We start from the raw sequence: 6,000 nt of genomic DNA, 5'->3' as shown, positions 1-6,000 counted from the left end.
TCCGGCTAATATTTTTTTGTATTTTTAGTAGAGACATGGTTTCACCACCTTGGCCAGGCTGGTGTCGAGCTCCTGACCTCAGGTGATCTGCCCGCCTCAGCCTCCCAAAGTGCGTGAGCCACCGCACCTGGTCAACTGACTTTGTTTTTACGAGAATATTGTTCCTGTAAAAATTATATCGCCAGCACAGTCACCCGTGTCTAGTAGGTGCTCAATAAATGTTGTTGAACAAAGAGGCAGGTGCTGAGTATTATCTCATTATTTTCATGCAGCCCAGGCATGGCGGGAGTGCCCGGGAGCACATTTTTAGAAAGGAGAAATTGAGACTAGAGAGTGAAATGACTTCTGAAGGTCACGCGCTTTGTGAGACTCAGATCAGAGCCGGGATCTGAACCCTGTGCCCTTGTGGAACCTGTATGCTCCTCCCTGCTGGGTCCCGCTCCTGGCAGTAAAGAGAAAGAACAGGGTTGGGGGTCTTTGGGAAGGGCTCCGGGGCAGAGTGGTGCTACTTTGGTACTCCCTCATCCTGCCCTGTGAACACAAGTCACAAAGCCTTTTCCATGTGATGTCCCATTTGGGGTTCACAGCAGCTGCAGCAAAGCCCAGAGAGGTGGAGTAACTTGCTCAAGGTCACACAGCAAGTTGGGCACAGGTCTTCTGACTGTAAGTCCAGTGCTGTTTCTCCTAAACCCCAAACTGTGGCTCATAAGCAGGAACACATGTGGGTCAGAGAAGACGGCTTGTATTTCAGCTGTGGACTTTACTTTCCTGGGCAACCTGGCCCAACACACCTAGTGGCAAATCCACGTTCCGTACTTTGCTGTGTGACTTTGAAAACTGACTTCTCCTCTCTAAGCCTCAATTTCCTCATCTCAAAAATGGGGATGATATCATCTACTTTGCAGGTGGCCATGCAAATCCCTGACTCAGTATCAGACACAGCTGGATGTGTGTTCTGGCTCTTCTGCTGTGTGACCTTGGAGAAGAAGCTTAGCTTCTCTGAGCCTCCGTTTCCTCATTTTGCAAAGTGGGTTAATAAATGCCCACCTTTTGGGGGCACATGAGATTTCAGAGGGGACAGTGTGGGCACCATGCCTGGCCTGGTGCACAGTAAGTGTTCAATAAAAGATAGTTCATGGGATCCTTTGTGACTGCCGTGGGTGGCCTCACTCAGGATCTGGCGGGCACAGCCTGATCCCCGCAGACACAGTGAGCTTGATCCTGGCTGCCCCCAGCCAGCTGGGGGGAAACCTGAGCCACCCTCCTCCTGGGCAGACACTGCCACTGCCGCTGCCACCTCTAAATGAAAGAAAGGTCAGAGCCTAGGGAAGCCAGGGCCGTGCCATGGAGGCAGCCGGCAGGAGTGGAAGGGGGGGTGGCCAGCGACTGCCTGACTGCCCTTGTCTCTCCCGGGGAAGCCTGAACTGGCCTGGTCTGGGTGCAACCCCCCTGCCCAAGGCTTGGCCTCCCAACCCGGCAGAGCCGCCTCCCAGCCTGCCCCTGGGGAGGGGCCACCTGGTGTCAATTAAACCCCAGTTGTTCGGCCTGCACCACGCCAGGCGGCTGATTAGTGCCGCTGGCCTCTCCAGATGGGGAGCACTGTCTGAGAGGGGGTGACTGCCACCATGCCAGGGTGAGGCCTTGCCGGAGCTGGTGAGTACCCAGGCGGGGGCTCGGCTCCCCAGGCAGGGGGACCTGGTGTGCCGGAGCTGGGCGTCGTGGGCTGGGGGCTCACTGTAGGGCTCATTTTCCTGCAGCGTTACAGGGCCTCGCAGCATCCCTGACCCCCGTCACCTCAGCCTTACAGGAAGGGTACCCAAGGGGACCACAGGCCAGTCCCACGTCCTTCCCCTCCGGTCACGCAGCCGCAGGGGCTCCCCCCAGACACTGTCAGGAGACCTGATGGGTGAAGGAGGGATCAGTCGGCACAGATGAGGCTTTAGGATTTCCACTCTGCTCTCATCGCCCTCAACAGAGCTGGTTCTCCCTGCCGGCCTGTCTGGGACTCTAAGGCTGGGTCCCTCCAACCTGCCAGCCCCAGAGCTCATGCTGTGGGTGGCACCATTGCTCGGCTGGTATGAGACCCCTGTGGGAAGCAGGCATGGAGAGGCTGCTGTACTGGAGGCCAGAGCTGAGGGGAAGACCACGCGCTTCAGAGGGCCACATGTCCTGGAGCATAACTGAAGGCCAAGGAGGGCCCTGGCCAGGATCCACAGATGCTTTTAGGGATAGCAGTACAGCCTGCACGCCAGGCCACTCTGCAGGATCTGAGCCACCTCCTGGTTCCTAGTGGAGAGTTGATCCCAGCAGGGACAGAGGAGGAGGTGGCTGCCTGCTCATGGGACAGACGTGGGTGGGGGGACACAGACAGGGAAAGCTCGCCAGTGCCTCCAGGAAGTGGGGGGACACATGACTCGCCCTTGAGCCTGCACTGGCTGTAAACGCTGAGCCTCAGCTCCTGGCTGGGAGAGGTTCCGTTATCCATGAGAGGGTCCCCTGTGGTGACAGGCAGTGTTATCACTTGGTGGTACCACCTGGTGGTCTGTGGCCACTGCCTGCTTGGGGTGGAGGCAAAGTGTGTTTGAGATAGGATGGCAGGGCCTGGCCTGGGGAGATGGAACATTGCTGAGTGTCCATCCACATGCACATGCTGTCTGGGGTGCATTTGCCCATGCATATCCCTGTAGCCCATTCTGTCCAGCAGGGCATAGTGCCTGCTCTGTGTGTGTGTGTGTGTGTGTGTGTGTGTGTGTGTGTGGTATGTGTGTGTGGTTGCATTCAATGCCAAAGCCATGCAGAGGAGGGCTCCTTGACAGTGTCACAGAATCACTGTAGATGGCTCTTGCCAGCTCAGTCTATCTCGGGGGTGAGTGTTTCCCGAGGGCAGCGCCCCCAGAGCTTCCTGGAGAGCTGGCTAGAGACTCTCCCAATTGTGCATCTTGGGGAGCTTCACTTGCTTTGTCTCCCAGATTCCTTTCCCAGCTGGCTAACGCCAAGCCAGGCTGGCAGCTGGACCCGAGGACTGTGAGTATGAGACAAGAGGAAAGGGATGGGGGCAGCTACAAGGGAAGCTCAGCTGCTTTCTGGGAAATAGTGGATCTAGTTCATTTCTGCTATAAATATTCATCAGAGGCCTCTGTGCTAGGACCTAGGCCCAACGCTGAGGATATGATAGCAAACCTAGAATGCATTCATTCATTCAAAAAATGCTTATCAAGAAACATCTATTGCTAGATGCTGAAATTACATGGGAGATCTCAAATTCCTGTATTCCTTTGCTCACTGCACGGCATTTATTGAGGATCCACTATGAGTGAGCCCTGTACTAGCTGCGGCAGATACACGGGCAGATCTGGGATATGAGCAACCACGGCCTCTTCCAATTTTCTCAGCTGTCTTTGCATGCTATGCCTGGATCTAGTGGAAATCTAGATGCCTAAGAAACAGTAGGACATGGGATTCTTTTTGTGGCAAAGGATGAGGCCCCACTTGGCAAAACCATGCAGAATGTCTCCAATGTCCACCCAATTAGTGGCTTTAGCCAGAGGCCGGGGATTATGACCATCACATACCCCCTTAGGCCTCTGGGAAGTAACCACACCAGAGCAAAATGAGCTTCACATACATCCATGGTTTAACTTCCTTTGCCAAAGGAAAGTATGATAATTTTGATAATTAATTGCTAGGCATGCCCAAGGCACTTGCTTGCATAATTTAACAAATACTAGAAGGTACCATTTGTTATTTGCCATGAGCCAGGCGCTGTGTTTAGCACATGAGATGATTCATTATTTTTGTTTTGTGTTTCATCTTCTGTTTTCTGTTTGGTTTTGTTTTGTTGTTTTTTTGAGACAGGTTCTTGTGCTGTTGCCCACGCTGGCGTGCAGTGGTGCGATCACAGCTCACTGTAGCCTCAATATGACAGCCTCAAGTGATCCTCCCACCTCAGCCTCCTGAGTAGTTGGGATTACAGGTGCACACCACAATGCCCAGCTAATTTTTGTATTTTTTGTAGAGGTGGGGTTTCGCTATGTTGCCCAGGCTGGTCTCTAACTCCTAGGCTCAAGTGATTGTCCCGTCTTGGCCTCCCAAAGTGCTGAGATTACAGGCGTGAGCTACCGAACCTGGCCTGAGATAATTAACCTTGTTGAACTCTTGCCCAGTGCTCATTTACTAGTTCTATTACTTTCCCATTTTACTGCTACAGAAACGGAGGCTAGGAGGGGTGAAATAACTTCCCCAAGGTCTTTGTGACTCCAGAGTGCACACTTTCACCCTCTAGGCTGCAGCCCTCCTTGAGCAGTTCCAGTCTAGATGAGACAGAAGCAATTTTCTACAAAATCTGGATGAGGCAGCATGAGGGAGGGTGTGCTTCCCATCAAGGGAGTGGGTGGGACAGAAGGAAAACACAACATGTCAAAGGGCTTCTCAGCCTTTGCAGGTGGAGAGCATTTTTGTTTAAACAAAATCTTGTGGAAACTGATCAAAGCAGGGTGTTCCAGGTTGAGCTAGGGTGGGAGTCTCACCACCTCCCTCAGCTTGGACTCCCTCTCACCCCCTATATGCAGCTGAATTCCTGAGGTGTACAGACAGCTGACAAAGCACTTTGCTATGGAGTCAAGGCCCGCCGGGGTGAACCTGGCAGGTGAGGATACCTGGCAGGTCAGGAGAGGATGCCCTTGAAGATTTAGAGAAGACCTGGATAGGAATTGAGAAATGCAGATGTCTAGGTGAGGGGAAGAAGAGACATTCATTTATTCATTCAGCAAACATTCACTATGCTCCTGCTATGTGCCAGGCATTGGTCTAGGCCCTCATGATGAAGTGGTAGACACAGAAAACAAAAGGGGGCCAGTTTTTTGTATGCCTGTGTCAATCAGTCATTGACTTAGGCTGTCCTCAGTTGGGGAGGTGGGGGAGGTGTCATCATCTCCCAAGCAAGCCAGCTTCCCTACCTAAGGCAATACCCAGCTGGGGCATTGCCCTAGCCTAGCAAAGACACAACTGTTGTCCACACCACTGCCCCTGAGTAGTTTCTGGATCAGTGGGGGAGACAGGTGAGGGGACAGATGAGGATAGCAAGGAAGGAACATTGCTTGGATGGGGAAGCCCAGAAGGGGGTGCCAGACCCAGTGTGGGAAGTCGAGGAAACTTGGCCAGGAAGAGTTGGGGGCCTGAGTTCAAATCCCAGAATCACCACTTGCCCGTTGTTGACCTTGAGCCAAAGACTTGCTCTTAGAGCCTCTGTTCCCCTAACTCTAGGATGTGGCTGCCACCAGGGCCTTCCTTCTAGATGGTTGGGAGGATAGCCCAGTTCCTGCAAGTAGTAACTACTGGGGCAATGAAGATGGTGGTGTGGGTGTATTGAGGCTGGGTTGGATCACAGAAGGCCTGGGTTCCCAGTGAAGCTAGGTCCCTTCCCACCGAACTCCAGAGGGACCTGGGAAGCCCTGAGAGGTGAGTCAGAAATGGCTGCTGGAGGCAGGTTCCAAATAGTACCAGAACTTTGGGTCATTCAGGAGGAGGCAAGGATGGGATGTATGTGGGGAGGAGGATCTGGTTCAGGAGGGGCCTAGGGTTTAGCCAAGAGCTGGGCAGAGAGGGAAGCCTTGAAATTGGCTGTGAAGGGTACCCTTACATCCTCTCCCTGCACCTCACTCCCAGAGCCCCGAGCCCTGGCCTAGGTAAATCATCTCTTTCTCCATGCCTCACACCCTCATTCCGTCTCATTCAGCAAATATTTCTTGATTGTCGGGCTCTGAGGATACACATGTGAATAAGGCAGAAAAGGCCCCTTTGCTTGGGGAGCTCAAAGTTCATGATTGGGGTCATCAGATACCAAGGATAGGGAAGAAAGGGAGACATCACCCAGGGGTCAGGAGAGTGAGCGCATGTGGGTGTCCATTGAAATTTGGTTTCATGCGGTCATTGGAAGCCCAGAAGGAGCAGTTTCTGGGCGTCCATGGGTCAGAAGCCTGGTAGCAGAGTGAGCAGACACTC

The 6,000-nt window shown here is 53.3% G+C and overlaps 1 protein-coding gene across 1 annotated transcript in view; it reads left to right on the top strand.

The window, feature by feature from the left end:
* The first annotated feature begins 1,551 nt into the window (after nt 1-1,551).
* The window catches only part of NOS1 (nitric oxide synthase 1), a 227,447-nt gene continuing 222,998 nt past the window's right edge, over nt 1,552-6,000 (top strand). The window contains exon 1 of the mRNA XM_077955339.1: nt 1,552-1,653. The gene's annotated coding sequence lies outside the window, so the exon portion shown is untranslated. The remainder of the gene's footprint in view (nt 1,654-6,000) is intronic.

This window comes from Macaca mulatta, chromosome 11 (assembly GCF_049350105.2).
Source record: "Macaca mulatta isolate MMU2019108-1 chromosome 11, T2T-MMU8v2.0, whole genome shotgun sequence".
Taxonomy (NCBI): Eukaryota; Metazoa; Chordata; class Mammalia; order Primates; family Cercopithecidae; genus Macaca; species Macaca mulatta.
Note: the sequence above shows the minus strand (reverse complement) of the source record. Positions and strands in the feature narration are given on the sequence as shown.